General features: G+C 44.7%; 1 protein-coding gene and 1 pseudogene across 2 annotated transcripts in view; both read left to right on the top strand.

The window, feature by feature from the left end:
• The window catches only part of LOC147337109 (uncharacterized), a 360,298-nt gene that overhangs the window by 199,024 nt on the left and 140,534 nt on the right, over positions 1-20,740 (top strand). The gene's annotated exons all lie outside the window — the stretch shown is intronic.
• Positions 1-20,740, top strand: part of LOC147337110 (protein NLRC3-like) — a 547,272-nt pseudogene that overhangs the window by 410,611 nt on the left and 115,921 nt on the right. The gene's annotated exons all lie outside the window — the stretch shown is intronic.

Raw genomic sequence — 20,740 nt, 5'->3', positions numbered from 1 at the left:
CCAAGAAAGCAACGTCACACAGATCCAACAGACAGTTTCCATGACTGCAAGTGTTGAGTGGAAAAATGCTACATTGCATTATTGCATCCTCTCACCACAGGAGGCGCTGTTGGCACCACTGATTGCTGATCAGCTGTTCTCTGATGATCTGATTGATACTGTGAATAACGGGACTCACTGAACTCTGTGACACAGTGAAGATTACAGAGTTTAACTTCACCCTTTAAGACTGACCACAGAACCAAGTCCGCCAGAGCTTTGGTTATATTTTTACATGCTGTGGAGCCATTTGTGGGAGCATTTCAAGTTGCTATACATCAATACAACTGTTATAGCCCTAATTTTAATAATATGTGTGCATTAAGTCCATAGTAACTACATAAACTGCAAAAACAACCTCTGCTCATCCATCTCTGTGTGTATCAGGATACATTTGGTTCATAATACACAGAAAAATCAGAGTTATTACCTGTAATAAATGTGAAAGATTCCTGCAGTGATAACCAGGCAGGACTGAAACACATCCAAGCTGTTACCACGGTAACAGCACCGCCCATCCACAGGTGAGGGGAGGAGCAAAAAGAGGGACTTTGACCATTTTATACTAAAAACACTCAACTAATGTTTCTAATATGAAACAAATAAGCCCACATTAATGTGAGCGTTTATTAAATAATAATAATGATGATTTCCTCCTGATCTCATTTCCACAGCAGAGAAAACTGTGGTGTATATTGAGGTGGAGGGTGTGGTCTGTGGCTCAGGTGTAGAGTGAGGGTGGGGTGCACCACAGCAGCATGCTGGGACTGCTGAGGGTGGAGGAGGGAGTGATGATGACATCAGAGCTGCAGCACAGAGACCAGTGAACACACAGTCTGTTCATCTTTGCATAGATACAATATACAGCACAATATTGAATGACAGACACGCTGTGGGAGCTTCCACAGATACACTGACGTCAGCATCCAGAGTCCTCCTGCTGCTCCCCCCTCAGAGCCCCGTGATCAGCACCAACACATTCAGTTAGATGACAGAGTCCAGCTGCAGCTAGAATCAGCTCCCCTCTGTGAACAACAGCACAGCGTCAGTGTTTCACACTCAGTGAAAGGAGGAAACAGCAGAAGAACACCATGTGTGCTACGTTTCCCAGGACACACTACAAACTGCACAAATACAGAGCAGCACGTGGAAGGACCTGGAGCTGCATTTACAGAGCTGCAGACAGCGTGATGTCCTGTATGGACAGGTGGAAGGAACCAAGTCCTCAGCTGGAACACTCGTGTTTGTCCACAGACAGGAAACACAGCAGGAAACTTCCTCACAGAAGTGCAGCTCATGGATAACACACTTCCTGTCAGTCAGAATGAGGCTGCAGCCAAACACAGAAAGGTGTTTTTGTCCAGATGAGCCCAGAGAAGAAACACCAGTGTTCACAGACATCAGAAGCTCAGAGAGGTGAAACATGAGGTTGGAGTCCTCGTCAGCATCCAGAAGAGCTGCTGTGAAACCCTGAGTACTCATGACAGACTCTGATGGCACAAACACATCATGATTCAAACAGAAAGACAAACATGGAGCTCCTGATCCTCCTGCATGAGAACAAGCTGACATGAGCGCTGTGTCTGAGAGTGTCTCCCTGTCACAGTGACAATAACACAGCTGCTGCTCACAGTCATTAAACTGACCTGAGGTCAGCTGTGCTCCTTACATATGAACCATGTGACCTCACATCAGTGCTGTGGATGACTGTAGTCATAGAAGAGTAGAGCTGTAGCAGGTGGTGTGAGGAGGAGGTGGTGTATTCTAGTTAACGCAGTACTGAAACACTCCAGCAGAGGGCGCTGTTAAGTCCTTATTGTAACACAGTTACTGTGTGCAGTTAGACTTCATACATAATCTGCACTTATTTCCATGCTGTCAGTAAATGATTGGTTTCTATTGATTCTACTTCCTGTTGACTCGTTTGATGACAGTGAAACAATCACAGCTGATTGTGTGATGATGTAAACTGTCACTGTTACATTCAGTGTGTGTGACATAATGTTAGTGCAGGCTGATAACAGCCTGGTTCTGTTAGAAACACATGAACGTGTCCATAGATCAGTGTGTGTTTAACATGAGAGCTTCAGCCCTGCTGATGTGTTAAATAAAGACATGCAGGAAAACTGATGAGACTCTGAAATAACTCTTTATATTTATAATGTAACTCTGCATCAAAAGAACAACAAAGGATCCCAGACAGGTTTCTGTGAACAAAGACCATTCTGATGTTTCTGTGTTTCTAACACTTTGACATTATTAGTAAACAGACTGCAGTGAGCAGCATTTATAAAGAGCTTCTATATAAAGATATGACAGCTGTTTGACAAGTTTATCACTCTGTGTTTGGACCTGATCAGTCCAGCTGTTTACTTGAAACATGTTCATTTACCTGTTCTGTTATATTCATGTTCTTGTCTCTGTTGAAAACACATTTTAATGTCCCTCAGATTTTTCTCCCAGATGAATAAATATAAAAATGACACAAACTGACTGCAGCTACTTTTTGTCCTTTCTGTCAAAAAGCTTCATGTGACTCATGAGAGACACGTTTCAGCTGTTTGTGACAGATCAGAGGCCAACAAGTCATTTATAACACTTTCCATCATTGTTTAAAGTTCTCAGTGTTTCTGTGGTGCTGCGTATAGGATCTCCCAGCATCATCACTGTGCTGTCCAATCATTGTGTGCGAGGTTACCCTTATAGTGCGATGTGTGTTTGCACAAAGAGAAGCATGTGTGTCAAATATAAATAAGCACAGAACAGAAACAGCTGCTCGTTTCTTCTGTTTAGAGTCAAGTTAGTGTTTTGTGTCTTTGTTTGAGGCCTGATGTCGAGCAGAGGTGTGTGTAACTGCACTGGTCTGTTATATGTGTGAAGTGTGTGCTTCTCTTCAGCATCATCTTTGTCACTGCTGATTCCTTTGTGTCATCATGTGTTGAGAAGAGAGAACAGTTATAACGGAGGAGCAAAAGGAAGCCCTGAAATCTGCATCAACAAGGAAGTGTTGGCTCACCAGTGATCCCAGCAGAGCCACTGGTTTGGCTCCAGTTGTTCTAGATTCAATGATGTTGTTGCTACAGATACATGTCAGCATCTTTATTGAATTTTATATGAAGCAGAAATGGTGTCATCAGGAGAAGAAGAGGAGAACAAGTCCGGCGAGGAGGCAGCAGCTCTTAAAGATGAAACAGCAGCTCAGCCCTGAGCTCAGAGAGCTGCACATGAAAAAGCTCCTCAAGCAGATCCTGTCAGAGGTTTGTCATCAACAGGAGGAACTGTTCACATCATAGGATGAAGATGCTGTCAGCTGGATGAAGAAGGTTATTTAATGCAAACGTTCACACTGAAGTCAAATTGTTGTCGTGTTGAACAGATTCATGTACTGATCGTCTCCAGAATGTTAGAAGAGCTTCAATGAATCATTAGAAACAACTTACAGCTGCACAGCTGTGTCAAACACATCTGTGTGTCATTGTGGGATTGTTGTGTTTCTACATGTGACACACGTCTAAAACATGCACACAATCTGAACACAAACAGGGACTCATGTGTTCCCACAGCCAGATGCTGAGAGCCATTTCCTTGTAGTCCTGTGTCTACATACATGAACCATTAGATGTTATTGGAATGATTGTCAGCTCTGATAGTTTCATGTGTGTTTAGCTGGACGCTGTTTGATCCTCGACATGTTTAAAGGTGTCCAGTCCTGAGACACTGGGGCTGGAAACAGCTGTGATGTCATTGGACTGTCACACAGACAGAAGTGCATGAAGTGAGCAGCCGAGGAGCCGCTGATGTTTTGGATTCAACAGCATTTGAAAGGTCGACACAGACACATTTGCACACAGAGAGCTGAATCTGTCATATGCCACAGTGAACTCACTGTTCAGTGTTTTTCAGGAAGCTTCTTAACTGCCTCTGCTGCCAAACAAGCAGCTGATGTCCTCGAGAAGAAGCTGAAGAAGTCTTCAACAACAAATACAGGAAGTGGACTTTCAAATACTAGATTCACTTTAGACTCACAGAGAAATGACTCAACCAGCTGTGTTTGACTATATGAAAGGTCAGTGTGTGTCTGCACACAGACTGTTGTGTTGGACTGTTATTCAGTTGTCTGCTGAATGTTTTCAAATGTCTGCATCTCAGCTGTGATGAGGCTGGGGGTCATGGGAGGCCACCGTAGCAGCCTCTTCAACATCATGACATCATCATAAATGCTGCTGGACTGTCTGATGGGCTGACGGTGAAAAAGCCGTCGGGAAGGAAACAGAAGACGTTTCAGAGGCTGCAGCAGATTTATTTGATTCGGGGCCTTTTTCAGCTTTATTGGACAGAGCAGTGAAGATAAGTGACAGCAAAGCAGAGAGAAAGGGGGCGTGGCCCGGGTCAAAGCCAGGCCAGCTGCTCTCCACCTCGTGGTCACCTGCTCATCCTAGTGAGCTCCACCAGCAGCCCTTTCACACACTTTACACTGTCAAACACTGTGTGTGGACCTCAGCTAACAACAGGCTACATTTAAGTCTGGACTACAAGCTTTTATATTGTTTTTATTCCATCAGCAGCTCAACATCATGAGCAGCTTTGACATAAAGACATCAAACTCAAGCTGACTTTAAACTACTTTTAATACAGGGGCTCAAAAACAACAACATCTTTATTATATATCAGGACACAAAGTCATTTCATCTCAAAGGGAAACAGCTTTATTTGGAATAACCAGCACTATCAACTGGTTTGGGATCTCCACCAGTTTCATGTCTTTGCAGCTTCTCCAACAAAGTTCCTGTAAAATCAGCATGTTTGTCTTTATTGGTTTGATAGTGATTGATTATTCAGTCCCAATCTGCTGTCATCTAAAGAACAAAATGATGTTTCTATGAGTCACAAAGCTCCAGATGTTGTCGGCTTCACAAAGAAAACAAAGAACTTAAACACAAAGTGTTTGGAGCCAAAATGTTCCCAAGCTGCTCTTTTTGAAATGGCAGAGGTACAGTGGTGTCTAACAGCACACTGTGGAAGGCAAACATGTTATTGTTGGATGAAACTTCATGAATCCTTTGTAGATTTGAGCTGTTGGAGCCTTTCTTTTCTCTTCAGGTGTACAGATGCTGAGGAGGCAGGTGAAGCAGGTGGAGCTGTTGTGATGCTGGCAGAGGGTGTGTCTTAGTAACTCTGTGAGGCAGAACTGGATCCAACATTGTGGATGTGTTGATGTTGGAGCCATTAAGAGTCTCTGGCCACACTGTAGGATTTCCCTTTGATCCACTGTGGGGGCATTTTGGAGTCTGTCAGTGAAACTCTTCATGTTTGTGTTTGACTCCAGTTTATAGAAACAGAGAAATGTGTCATGCTTTTGTTCGGCCTCCACAAATACACACATTTGTTCATTGGTTGGACTTTTTGGAAGGAGACACATTGAAAACCATGTTAATAAGATCTTGTTGTTTCCTGTGGATCCGACACAGAGAGTGGACTTCAGACAGAAAGCGTGGAAGAGATTTTAGAGGCCGTGTGTGGCAACAGGAAGTTTCTGTGTGTTTGCTGATCTTACATGTGGAAAACAACACGTGATGTTTGTGAAGTTCTACAATGATCATTGTTCTCACAGCATTTTGAGTGGGAACAGTTCAAACTGGGAGTAGTGGGAGTTATTTACGGATTGAAACAAGCTGAATGTTTCTGTGACGATGAAGATCAGCAGCTCAGCTGATCAATGAACTGACATCTATCAGTCGTTTCATGAGATGAAGTCATCAGCAGACATTTGTTCTGACTGTGTGATGAATGTCAGAACGTCAGGGCTCTGCTTTAGTCACTGCTTGATGATCATTGGCTCATTGTTGAATCCAGGGGCCCAGTCTGACCTCTGACCTTTGCTGCAGGTCTTCTGTGTTATCTCCACTTTCATGTCTGATCTTCTACTGTATCGTCCAAAATAAACATCTGGATCATTTCCAACACTTCAGCAGATCTTTAGTTTGGGCAGTGCAGCACAGAATAACACATATTGTACTATACTGCCCACTTCCTGATCTTATTGGATCTGTGTGTGAGGTTGGTGAAGGAAACACATGTTTACTGAGTGAGTCGCTGCCATTAGGAACTAGTTTTTATATCACAGCCTGGAAATCACACAGGACCATTTCTGCAAGTGAAAAGTCGTCATTGGAGGAAAATGATTGTGTAGTTTGTGCGACTGAAGAATTGTCCCAACTACATGTGCTGCTGACCCTTGACCTTTTCTTTAGGTGCACAGAGGAGTCTGTGGGAACATCCAGAACTGAGGCATCTTGTGTACAAACGTGTTCAGACCAGATGTCAAATGATGTCAGATGTCATCCGTGAATGGATGCAACTGTGGATCGTTCCAATAAAATGAGGCAGTTTTGTAAGTACAAGCCCACTACAACCCATCATCAACATTTTAAATTACATTATACATCTTCACTGATATAAAGCACCACTATTTTAACCTGATTCACTTTTTCCACCCTAACAGTTCATTCCTCAAATCAAACAAGATATTTGACCCTAAAAAAATGCATCAACAAATAATTTTGTAATAAAATATTTATTCTTCAACTTTTACAAGTGAAATCAAACAAGTGTGTTTAAGAGTGAAACCAGAGTGGAAGCTGCTCATATAGAGTCCAACCCAGGCTAAAGTAAGCTGAGTAGAGCAGCACCATCAAAGTGTCGGCTCTCTGAACACGGTGCAAGATCGCCATCTGCAGGACAAAACTAGTTTTTCTCGCCCTCCTCGTCAACATCAAGATGATGTCATCGTACAGCAACTGATTCCCTGTCCGTCTGGAACAAAGCATTTACATTAAAAAAGACATTTACAGAAAATACAAACACCAACAACACATCTCATCATCACATGATATTTTATTATTTATTATATTATATATTTTTATTGTACCATCAACATCAACAAATACCAGCATATTTTCTTTGAGATTGAGTAGAGTGGACCTTTCCCTTGGTTCACTTCCTGCTCGCAGCATCAGCTGACCTCTGACTTCCTGGTTAAGGTCTCTCAGCGTTGACTGGAATATCAAATCGGACTCACACCATGTTCTTGTAATGTGGTCATGTCTGTCCGCTGTTTGAAGAGCATCTCTGGCCTAAACACAATAGGAAGAACAACAACACGACAAAAAGAAAACAACACATTTCCATATTAGATGAAGGGCACCGTAACTGGAAATGGTAACATTCATCTGATGCTGCTTTGGATTTATCTTCTGTTTTAGATCAACTTTGATCACTTCGAGCCATCTTAAGTCCGTTTGTTCTAACTTCTCACTAACATCTCGTATGATTTCAGATCCCTGCTGTTCCCCAGCTGCCCTGTAGGTTTGTGCTTTGACCTCCAGAGGGCAACAAATCAGCACAGACAGAGAGCTCCATTCAAACTTTGCTGCCATCAGGAATAATTCTTCAAATATAATCATCAGTGTTTGAGCAGTTATGATATCAGGGACAATCTAGACATGTGTGACAATACTGAACATGTCACATGACACACCTCAAACATCATGTGATCCACTCTCAGTCTGCACTTTCATTCATGACTTCAACAGGTTGAAATGAGCTTTGAAGAAACATTCAGTGAAATAAATCTTTCATGGATTCATGTGAGCAGCAGATGAACTTTACAAAGAATCAGTGGATTTATCTTCTGTTTTAGATCAACTTTGATCACTTCGACCCATCTTAAGTCCGTTTGTTCTTCTCACTCACTAACGTCTCGTATGATTTCAGATCCCTGCTGTTCCCCAGCTGCCCTGTAGGTGGCCTCAGTGTGTCTCACACCATTTACAGATGATTACAGGTCGTTTACAGTTCAAACAGGTCCAACATAAGAAATATGCAGAAAATATCCTGCTATAACAGTTTGGGTCAAAGTGCAGATGTTCCAGATGTTCTGAGTCTGTCTGTGTTTCATGTTAACATGTAGATGTTGGACCAAAGTGAAGCTTTTTGATGTGACAGCAGGAATGTGAAGTGTAACTCTGAGCTGTAGGAAATGAAACTAAACGGACTTTTTCTCCTTTATTTATAGGAAAGTGTAGGAGAGCAACAGATGAACAAGCGTTACTGTAACAGGAAACATCAGAGGACCTTTATGTTCATCATCATCACTGTTTCCTTGTTCTGTCACAAACACACAACACTTCCTGCTCTCTCTCTCTGATGGATCTGATTGGCTGTTTCATTCACAGGAGGTCAGGGCGTCACACAAACAGCTTTAACTGCACAACGACACACTTTAAATCATCTGCAGACAAACCTGTGTGTTTGATTTATGAAGAAATAATAAAGACGTGTGTACAGCTGTCCATGAAGCAGCTTCTCACACAAACTCTGACACTTCAGCCACTTTAATTCCTGCAAAGCTGCGTAATAAAGAGCTGTGACTGCTATGAGCTGCGAGAATGTCTCATGACAGTGACGTAAGCGAGTGCGACGTTCGTGACAACAGCTGTGTGCAGATCAACAATGGATCACATATCGAGTGCAGAGAGAGTATGAGCGTGCAGCGTTTAAAGCGTGGAAGTACTGACCTTACTTTGAGTTTGATTCCATAAAAAGTGACAAAAACATTAGTGTCCGCTGTGCGTGGGAAGAAAACTTCTTTTTACAGCGAAAAAAACCCCTAAACTTCCAACAAGTACCGAGTAGCTACGACGTAATGGGAAACTCACAGAGAAACTCACGGATTCTTCCACTGACCGCGGCACACCTGCACCAGAGTAAACCTCCGCCTACCCCACTCCTGCTTTACAGGTGAAAATAGAGCAACAGGACCGCTGAGTCTGACTTTATTTATTTTCTGCTGTGTTTTACTTGCATCTATTTGAAAGACTGAGTGTAAACACAAAAAATATTTTATTTTATGAGCTGGAATGTGCAGGAAATAGGTTTAAATGTTAAACTAATTTCTTCCAGTCAGAGAATGTTGCATATAATTAAATTTTGCTTGATGCATAAAGTTAAAAGATTAAATCTAATAAAACAAGTTTTAAAAAGAGACTTTTCCATTTGATTACATTTTGTATGATGGATTATGTAGAAAAAGTAGAATTGGGCTGAAAGATCTATCGCTTTATCACCTACTCAGGTTGGAAATCGTGTTTTTAAAAAGTAACTAAGTAATTAATTACTTTTGAAAATAAGTAATCAGTAAAGTAACGGGATTACTTTTTTTGGGAAGTAATTAGTTACTGATTACTGTTTTCAAGTAACTTGCCCAACACTGGACAGAGTGTTGGCTTCATCACCGACACACGTCACCACATCAGGAAACAGCTGGTTCAGTGAGTATTTAAGGTTCACTGCAGACAAACTGGAGAAAAACGAATCACATGAAACATTTGTTACTGGTTTCTGACCTCGTCGTAGAGACTCACATACCTGTGTTCTGCTATCAGTGTGATCACATGTGCTGGTACAGTTTGCCAGGTTGACCCATGTAACCTCCACTATCCTGTAGACGTGGAATATGTTTCACATATGGATCGCTTCATTACTCGACTATGACTGTGTGCTTCACAGGTGCTTACTGAAGTGCTGCTTTACACAAAAGCAGACAGTAAAAATAAGAACTGCAGGTCCAGACCACAGGTTTATGTGTTGATAATGATGATGTGCAGTCACTCATTGTCACAGGATACTTCCTGCAATGATGCTACAGGTCACGCAGTTCTGCAGAAGTGGAGGAAACAGATGCTTTTCCTAACAGAGACACTTTAATGACTTAAAGAATCTAACTGACACACAAACCTCAGTTTGTCTGACATTCATGAGAGTAAACTGCTCCTGAATGTTCTGTTAGTTCACTGGATGTTCACCTGACTTCAAATGTAAAGATCCCTGAGACAAACTCTCACGAGTTCAGCGGCGACACGATCGCACAACCAGCCGCGACGTTAAAGGCCGACGCGCTCACTACCTTTGGTTACAGCTCTCAGCTCACACGACATACACAAAAATAATGACAACACGAGTCCTCTGTAGGACGTCACTGTGGTTTACTGACAATGTTCTCAACAACAGACGCACAACCCTGGTTTGGTCTGGTTATTTGTGTTGTACGGCTTCGTTGGTCTGACGAGCTTTTAGGGATGTCAGCAGAAGGATTTCACGTGCTGAGGTCATATTTATGAATCAACCTGAACAGCTAATACTTTACCTCTTTATTTTATAACACATATGAACACGTTATAGTAGATTTGTGCAATGTGTGTTTCACGTCTTTATGGGCGTATAGATCTGTAAACAGGCTGATGGGTGTGTGTCTGTTTATTGTAGCGGTGCAGAAATGTTAAAAATGATGATAATAACAACACTTCTCACATCAGGCTACAACACAAACCTCCTGATAGCTGCAAACACCAAAACCCCCAACGACAGGCGCACAAAGAGCGAGCAGGGACCCACCCTGCCAGCATGTGAGCCTCCTACTACGACTCACTGTGGAGCAACACAACACCAGGAGACGGAGGATATGAGAGAGGATACAACTGCTGTGGGGGAGCAGCCACACATTCCACAGGAGACGACGGGGTGAGAGATGGTTCGGTGCTCCTAACATCATGTGGACGCTCGTCTGCACATAAACAAACCTCACTTAACCCCACCTCCTTTCTCTTTTTGCAGGGTGGGGTGCTCCATCCTTACACACTTTGCACCACGTGGCTCTCCATCTATTCGTTTACCTTCTTGGGTCTCTTCCTCCTCTGTCCCAGCCCGTTGAGGCGATCGCTGGGGTCCAGCCTGTAGTGGGAGTGGCTGTCCTCGCTCATCCTGTCCCCGTCCACTCCGGGTTATTCCTTTCTTCTTTCTGTCCTCTGAATCGAGCTGACCTCTCTCCTCTCTGGTCCTCGCTCTCTGAGCCGGCGGAGCATGAGAGAGAGGAGTGGTTGGGGAGAGGGAGGGGAGACGAGCGAGGGAGGGAGGGAGCACAATGGTGTTGCCATGGCAGCAGCTGCCACCAGTGTTTATGTGGAAACGTCGCTGGCAAACCAGAATAGTTGCCACACGTTGCCACACTCGCACACTCGGCTGCCACACGTTTGTGTGCGACCTGCCCGTGGCTTCCTCGTTACAGACACACCGAGAGGAAACGCTCAGACACAAGGCCGAACATGAACGAACACTCGTGTGTGGGAGGAACAGGGCACAGACTCCACGCCGTCGTTAAAGATGGCGTGTGTGCTAAACGGAGCTGTGCGCTGATTGATTAGTCAAGTGAAAAAAACAAAGGAAGCTGTCTGGATGGAGTTTGCTGCTCCCACTAATCAAAGAGATGCATCACAGCTGGAGCTGATTGATGCACGAGCCACCGTTTGCACAATCCCACCGACTCCACGCTTGTGTTTCCTTTCTGCACCATGTTGTTAACACTGACCCCACACTGTGTTCATGAGCTAAAGAAATCAGGATGATTTCACGGACCCACACAGACCCACACAGACACACACAGACACACACAGACCCACACAGACACACACAGACCCACACAGATCCACACAGACCCACACAGATTAAACATTAATGTTCCCAACACAGATTTACATGAGAATGACAGGACATCATAGCCCCCCCTGCCCCCCCTGATATTACATCACTTCAATCCCAAACAGAAGGAAAGATCAAATCTGTCTTGAACCTCTGCTTCAAAGTTACAGGAACACTGGAGTCACTCTCACTGTCAGAGACCTCAGTGTGTTGGAAGCTGCTACAAGAAGCAGATGGGGGAGAGGAAGAGGGCGGCCACGGTGCTGATCTGAGGAAGTCTTCTGATCAAACCACAGCAGACCAACAAGCCCGACGTCGTTCTGATCCAACATGAAGGCTTCCATCTGTCTATTCTGTCACATCGCACACGTCTCAAGTCATCCTGTTCAACCCATCACAACATAATAGTAACAATAAAACAAAGGCAGTGGAGCGTTCACCACGAGCTTCTACAAAAGTGCACGTTCATTTTAATAAAACTGTTTTTACAGCAGTGTGCGAACATTAATATGTTGTAACCAAACGTTTTGTTACACCAGCTGCACTGAACCTGTGGAGACTGGAAGTTATTTGCTGCTGGTTTGTTCAGACCTGTTACTGCACACCTTGCATAGTTTGCATAGTTTCCTTCACTGCATGCAAAGAGACGAGGCGGGTGGAAACCTGCGACCCTGATCACATCACCAGTCCATCACAGTCAAACACTCACGGCTGTAATCTATTTCAAATCAAAGTGTTTGCACGGTGAGAAGAAGCTGGCGTCGCTGGGGGAGCGTGCGCCCGGCTGCACTTAAACACAATCTTCATTGGTGCTGTGAAACATCCACGTCTCACTTCATCTGCAAAGAAACCTGATGCATCGCTTTGGAAATATTTGAAATCCCTCATTTGTCACTATGCACGACGAGTCGACCGGCTGACCAACCTCAGGTTATGCAGCGAGTGCTGAGAAGCAGCTAAATGGCTGCAGTGACTTTATTCCCTGAGTGGGTGTGTGTGCATGAAAGCCAAAGGGGGGCTGTGTAAGAAACAAGGGGAGTCTCTGTTGTGCTCACAAAGAGGAAACCAAGATCTGGATTTTATGGCCGAAAGAAGAAAACATCTTTTCAAAGTTTCCCAGGCCCACTGTGGAGACGCCCACAGCTCCCAGTGACACTGACCCACACTGACACCACCTCCATTCCTCACTGTGATAGGCCGGGAGGAGAAGATCCACACACACATTCACATCAGGACAAAGTCCCACATTCCCCTGTGCCCCCCCCCCCCCCCCCCCACACACACACACACACACACGTCCTGCATGCTAAGAAGTGAGTGAAGGATGCAGAGGTGCTGAGACGGACACTGAGGATGTGGGAGCACAGACACCGTTCAGCCTGTGTTTGTGTATCAGAATGAATCAGGCAGAAAAACATTAAAAGCAAACTGGTTGTCCTAAAGTGAATCAGGCTGCAGTCAAACTTCAGCTGATCTCTCATCAAAGCTCCCAGATCGATTCGTGCTCCAGTTTCACCATTTCAGCAACACTGTGGGAGAACGGGGTCAGCTTCCAGCAGGGGCCACGATTATGCACAGAAGGAAGACGGGACACGGCCGGTCCTTCAACCATCGTATGGATGTAAGAGCCTAACACAGGTAACACAGGTCACAGCAGCAGAGCTGGTAGCAGCTTTGTGCGCTTGTAGAAAACTCAGCGGTACTGCAGAGGTTGTGTACTTTACCAGGGAAACGTATGTATTTTGTGTGTGTTTGAAGATTTCCAGGTTGTGTGTTCTCCTGTTTTATTCAGTTTATCAGAAGTCAGCAACTAAAATGTAAAAGCAGCTAAAAAGAAAAGACAATGATAGCATTGTGTGCACAGTGTGTTACAGAGCTGTTGGTGGCAGTCCAATCCAATCCAATCTTATTTATAAAGCACTTTAAAATAGCCAGCACAGGAACAAAGTGCTGCACGGAAAATAAGTTAAAACAATAGAACAACAGAAAACAGCAAAATAAATAAATAAAACACATAAAACATCAAATGAAAACAAAACAAGATAAAACAGCATCGAATCACCTAAAAACAACTGAAATAAAAACCAACATCTCACGTGGTGTCAAAGCTCAGGGTAAAGAGGCGGGTTTTCAAGACTTAAAAACAGGTAAAGAAGAGGCCTGTCTGATCTCCAAAGGAAGCTCGCTCCACAGTTTGCAGCTGCTACAGCAAAAGCAGGATCTCCTCTAAGTTTACGCCCAGTCCTGGGTACATGCAGGAGCAGCTGATCAGCTGGCCTGTATGAGGCTGTCGCAGCTCAGAGAGATGAGATGGGGCGAGGCCATGGAGAGCTTTAAAAGTAAATAAAAGAATTTTAAAATGAATCCTAAAAGAAATGGGCAGCCAGTGACGTGAAGCTAAAACAGGGGAAATGTGCTCAAACTTTCGAGTGCCAGTTAAAAGACGAGCTGCAGCATTTTGACTAATATATGATGCGCTGACCCCAACATGAAGGTCATCACAGTAATGCAGCCGAGTGCTGACAAAGGCGTGGATCAAAGTGCTGCCGTGAAAGAATTGGCTTTGTTTTTGCAGCTGCCTGAGCTGAAAGAAGCTAGATTTGACCACTGCCTTGATTTGACCACTGCAGGTAGAATGAAATGCCAGCATGTTGTTCACACTTCTTACCCGAGCTGTTCTCCAGCGCATCCGTGAGTGTGGCTGTGAACAGAGGAAGCACTCGAGCAGAAAGTGCTCGTGTGAATGAGTTCAGAGTAGAGCAGCTCGATGTGGGAACAACTCGTGGCGTTCATTTAGAGAACGAATATGTTCATGGTTACTGTATCTCCTCAGCCGAGCCGCCCTTCGTGCCCCTCCCACAGCCACATGCTCCGTCAGCTGGCCGTCTGCCTGGCAGAGAGGGAGGGGGGCGTCTGGCCTAGTGCCAGGCTCTCTCAATATTTTATGAGAGGGAGGGGAGGGAGGAGGTGCAGCGGGTTGGTTGGGGGTTAAGAGACTAGCTACACTGAACTACGACGGGGAAACAATTATCCTCCCTGCTGAATTTATAAGTTTGCTCACTTACAGAGAAATGAACAGTCTCTGATTTTTACCTGAGTTTAGAAACATCGAACAAAAAACATATCAGTTATGAACAGATCTGCATGTCCCTGAATGAAGTGTGTGATCCTCTACAACCCTGGATCCCACAGACTGGCTGTGGGACTCTCAGCATATAGATGCAAAGGGCGTCAGCATGAAGCTCGGTGACTGTGGGTGCAGCAGTTCTGACCATGATGTGATCAGTCAGCCTCATGGGCGGAGGATGATCATAGGAAAGGTGCTGGATGGGCCCAAACTCACACAGGAGGAGCTGGTTAATGGTGAGAAGGCAGGTGGATGACAGTCACCACATACTGGTAACACTGGTAGAGGATTGAACTACTGCAGCACCCACGCGGTTTAGCATGTACAAGCCCGTCTCAGGTTTGACCGTCTGGATGATTGGCTGAAGGCTGAGAAATGCTGAGTGTGACACACCAACATCCCCACAGTCAAACACACAGTGGTGGGCGTGGATGGGTGCAAACAAAGCAGTGGCTAAAGAAGAAGTGGGCTAGCCAGCCTCCAGAGCCTCCTTTACTAAATCTGTGGAAGCAGCTGTAAAGAGCAGTGGGCCAAAATCCCTCCGGACATGTCGGCACTTTTTGATCAGTTCAGATTCTGGGAGATGCTCTGATATAAAACATGTACACAACAGAAACGAACAGAAATATCCGTTATTGTCCTGATTGGGGAAATCCCGGTGCTCCAGCAGCAGAGTGACGGGCAGGAGCAAAGCCTCACACAAATAAGAACTACGAGACTTACAGTAACAATAAGAGCTGAACAACATGGAACAGCAGCAGAGTGACGGGCAGGAGCAAAGTCTCACACAAATAAGAACTACGAGACTTACAGTAACAATAAGAGCTGAACAACATGGAACAGCAGCAGAGTGACGGGCAGGAGCAAAGCCTCACACAAATAAGAAACACGAGACTTACAGTAACAATAAGAGCTGAACAACATGGAACAGCAGCAGAGTGACGGGCAGGAGCAAAGCCTCACACAAATAAGAACTACGAGACTTACAGTAACAATAAGAGCTGAACAACATGTAACAGCAGCAGAGTGACGGGCAGGAGCAAAGCCTCACACAAATAAGAAACACGAGACTTACAGTAACAATAAGAGCTGAACAACATGGAACAGCAGCAGCGATGGAAACAACCTCGTGTTTGTTGGAGCAGGGATGGTTAGAAAGAGACGACGCTGCTTTGTGCACGGACCATATTTATGAGTACGAGTAGTGAGTTTAATGATATTTCAATTATATGACAAATATCCAGTGTTGGGGAGTAACAGAGTACACGTACGAGTAACTGTATTCTGTTACAGTTACTGTTTAAACAGGTGGTATTCAGAATACAGTTACTTTGTTGAAATAAATGGATTACACGGCGGTACTTTCCTGTTTCATATTGTGGCGGGTCAGGACTGTTTGGGTTTGTTTGACATGTTCTGTTGTTCCAGGCGGCAGCGTTGTGGTTGCCATGGTTACAGGGTGACACGCTGCGTGTTTCCTGGGTGAGAGAGGCCTTTTTGTTGTTGTTGTGCTAAGCTAACAGGCAGAATGTAGCATCATGGGCAGTGTAGTCCGTGCTGCAGGGAGGATGGACTGCTGTACCCGTGATGTGTCTGTGAGCGAGGAGGGAGAGAAAGGAAAAGCACAGCTGTCACCGAGCAGAAACGGGAGCTGGAAGCATGTAAATATAATAATAACCACTGCAAGAAGAGAGCCTGACGAGCCCAGCTGTGAGTAAGCTGTTAAGACTCGACCGTACACCGTGTTCCTGTTTTCCTCCGAAAACAATAAGTTCTGTTGGAGCAGCCTTTCAACGCCTCTCTGTCTCTGCTAGCAAAGTTGACCCAGACAACAAAGTAAAGCTCGTTTTCAGCTACGAGCCGACACGAACCCGACGTGTTAGCCAGAGGTCCCTTTACTACGGTTCGGAGCCGCTGACCTTCAGTAACAGTAATAAATCACAGCAACAGTACATTCATGTAGTTGTAAACAGCATGATAATATATTAAGTAATCCAAAGTATTCAGAATACATTACTCTCATTGAGTAACGTTACAGAATACATTTTGGGGCATGTAATCTGTAGTCTGTAGTGGAATACATTTGAAAACACTGCAAATATCCAGCACACTGACAGCTGTGACCTTATACACATGCCCAGTGAAAGGTTGATTGAACACTGTACATGGTATATAGCTGGTCTGGGGTCAGATTCTGCCAACCAGGCAGCGCTGCCTCATGACACGGGGCTGGATCAGCCATCTATTGATCCATCCCAGAGAAGATGAAGGACACGTGATGATGACACCACTGTGCAGTTCACATTGGAGGGCTTTATTCCATCCACTGAGTCATCAGAGCTGTGGGCCTTCTGTGAGCTCTGCAGTGTGGCTGACAAAGCTGACATTAAGTGTCCAACTTTCAGGATTTTTGCTAAGCTGTCACTCACTGTAGCTATCATCTCACACACTTGGCTACTTTTCTCTGTAAAGGTGTTTGATGACAGAGTCTTAACCCCTGCATATGAAGATAATGTGTTTGATATATCTGTTAATACCTGACACGACTTCTTTCCTTTCAAGTCTGTTTCACATCCAATTGTAGAGACAAGTGTGTCAGAGGATCGTGTGAAAGGATGTTCTGTCTTTCTTCAACATACATATCTGTGTCACGTATTTACATAAAGAGAAATCGTATCGATGGCGAGGCTGGCGAGGAGGGCCGGCCCTCACCGATCCACCGTTTATATGCAGCCTGTGTCTTTCATGTGTCTCCACCTGGATCCCTGCTGAGCCACTTCCTCCCCAGCCCTCAGAAACACTGTTGCTATAGTAATTGTATCTAAGTGAATAACCATAGCAACCACAGAGATGTTTTGGATGGCACAATGGTAGCTGCTGGTTTTAAGTGCTGGAGATCAAAGGGGCCTAACGTTGTTAGGGAAGAGGAGGGGGGTTAATCAGTGTCGGGGAAAGCGGAGACCAGCGGGGTCGGCAGGAGCAAGCAGGAGGCAAAGGGAGGAGCGAGGAGAACGACGGTTTTCCCTCATGGCACCAACACCCGTCCCATTTCCCTGCGGTCCAATAATTAGCTGTTTGGGGTATACTGCGACAGGAAGACGGCTCCTGCTGTCGAGCTTGCAGTGATGGTTAGTAGCTGTTCCACCCATGCTGTGTGAAACTTAATACACGGCCTCATTAAAGATGGAAATTAGCCTTTGGCTATAATCTGGCATGTTTACATTCATGTAATTTTTCTTTTTACATTTATGTTCATTAACATGCACGGTCCTAAATAAATAAATTAAATAAAATCGCTTCCTAAGGAGGTTTGGTTTCAAGGTCAAATTTATTTCTATAGCACATTTCAAACAGCCGATGCTGCACAAAGTGCTTAACAATATAAAAATGGTATTAAAAAGCAACAATGTAACACAATAATAACAGTAAAAAACAATAATAGGACAGTAAAAGAATTAAAACAATAACTAAACTAATTCAAATAAGACCAGAATGCTTGGGTCATAGTGTGTTAAAAGCCAGGGCATAGAAATGTGTCTTTAGTAAAGATTTAAATTGCTCAAGTGTTTGTGCAGATCTAATATTTAAGGGGAGACTATTCCAGAGTCTGGGACCTGCCACAGAGACGGATCTATCACCACGGGATGTGAGGTCAGTCCGTGGGATGGACAGCATTAGTTTTGAGCTGGACCTCGTGGTTTGTCCTGGAGCATAGGCAGAGAGGGGCTCAGACAGGTGAGGAGGGGCTCGGGCATTAATGACTTAAAAACAAAAAGTAGAAGTTTAAATTGGGTCCTGTAGGAGACAGGAAGCCAGTGTAGAGAAGCTAAAACTGGGGTTATATGCTCTCTCCGTTTGGTACCAGTTAGCAGGCGAGCAGCAGCATTTTGAACCATCTGAAGACGATGGATGGAGGCCTGATCTAGACCATAACACAATGAATTGCAGTAGTCTCATCTGCAAGTAAGGGAAAGGTGAATAACACGCTCAAAGACGTTAGGAGGTCTGGCTTTACCTTGGCCAGCTGTCTTAACTGAAAGAAGCAGGACTGAACACTGCACTCACCTGCTTCTTCACTTTAAAAGAACCATCAATGTAGACACCGAGCTTTTTACACGTGTTTCAAGTAGCGGTGCTTTATCAGGCCAGTACAGGTCAGCCTAATCACTGGTTTCAAACTCCCAGTAATGAAACTGGGGAACACTGGTTGTGCTCAACCTACAAAATATTTCACGTTCCTGCGATATGTGCTGAGCACGCACGACAGACATGAAGCAGACAGGATCACAGCTGATCTTCTCTCGCTCACGAGTGAGCTAGTTAATGTTGGGAGTCACAGAGGGAGCGCTACGATCAACCTTTAAATCAAAACGGTTCACCTCCGACACAAGGCGTCCAGTCGACGCAGAACCCAACGCAAGGCATCGTCTGAGGGTTCTTCCATCCATCACTGAAACAATTCTGTGTAGGTGCAGAGACACCCCAAGAATCCAGGTGTTATGTGGCAGCTTCGTGCACAAATGTTATTAATAAGTAGCTGTTATTAGAGCGACGCTGAGGGTGCTGAGTGGTTGGGATGTCCCCCAGACCATCACTGAAACACCAGAGCAGCCGTGCTGACGAGGTTCCAGCAGCACGATGCTCTGCAGCCTCTTCCACATGTGCTCAGCATGCAGCGGCTCTCATCTGTGGAAAGCACAGTTCTGGTCTTTGATGGGAAATGTTAATCAGACTGCATGATGTCAGTTCACCCTGCATCCACAACAAAGAAGAAGAAGCCGTATGTAAACATAACATACAAACTGACCGAGGACAAGAGGGAACAGTGCTGCTGTCAGTCCAACGTGTCCACGTCCTCTGGACTAAGAAGGGGAGAAACCGTCCAACTGTCATAATCACAGCCACACACCTGCATCAGTGATGGTCTGCATGACTTATATGTAAAACAAATAATTTGCACCTAAAAGGATGAAAAATAAGCAACATTTTCTAAGAAATGGAAAACTTTAAACTTCAATAAGGATGCCAGCAAAAGCAGCTTCTTTCCACTGCTGGAAAACTGCAGTGTTTGATGTGAAACAGCAGTAATCACATCAGCGATGGCTTCACGGGGACACTGACAGACGATTTCTGTCCCTGCTCCTCTAACCTGTAGCTCCTTAAATCCAAACCAGACAAAGCTCGACGTGTCCTGTGAGGTTGGACCGCTCACATCCCCAGGTTTGGCTTTGAAATCACATCTTACACTCTGTGCTACAGTCACAGCGTAGGGAGGCAGGAAACTGCCCCGTCGCCAAGGAAACCTAGGTGTCTGTCTGTTGTCAGGGCAACAGGGCAGAGGGGATGGGGAGCAAAAACACAGATAACGACAGGAAGGCTGGGCAGAGACAACAAAGGCAGGCGGGGCCGTCAGCTGACGTCTTTGGATCCACGATTGTGCCGAGCAGGAAACTGTGAAGCATAAACAGATCTGATGCTCACGATCTGTTTACATGTTTTTCTCGTCACGTGGAGTAAAAATGGCGTCATTCACGAGACCTGGTTGTTCCAAATATGTCAGATTCATGTGCTCATCCATCGTATTCCTACTGATTCTCCACACAGACAGTCAGCCTGTCGTCATCTACTTTTCAGTGGCTTGTATGCAACGCTTGGGAACATGCTGGGGAGGGTTACCCATCACCTGTCAGCATTTCAATCAGAGAACTTCCTGAATCTTAGTTTATGACAGCTGGAGCCATTTACATATGTAACACTGCTGTATTAGTCCTATTATATAAAAGGAGGAGCAAACAGTGATGTGTTCTGCTTCCTGCTCATTTCTTTTCTTCTTGTCTCAAACTGACTGAAAACACAGCACAACAAACATGAGTCACTGAGAAACATCCGTGTTTCCTCCTTTACTATGAAGATGAATTACATTTAATAATCTGACGTTATGCTTTTCTTGCTCATGAGTCACAAATCAAAGGTAAGTTGTTGAAGGGCGCCCCCTTGTGACGGCTTGCCAACAACACATACACTACACGCCACGATCGCTCA

This window comes from Aulonocara sp. 'chitande type north' Nkhata Bay, linkage group LG3 (assembly GCF_057382095.1).
Source record: "Aulonocara sp. 'chitande type north' Nkhata Bay isolate Kocher_YH1m ecotype deep benthic linkage group LG3, A_spYH_male_GT1.1, whole genome shotgun sequence".
NCBI lineage: Eukaryota > Metazoa > Chordata > Actinopteri > Cichliformes > Cichlidae > Aulonocara > Aulonocara sp. 'chitande type north' Nkhata Bay.
Note: the sequence above shows the minus strand (reverse complement) of the source record. Positions and strands in the feature narration are given on the sequence as shown.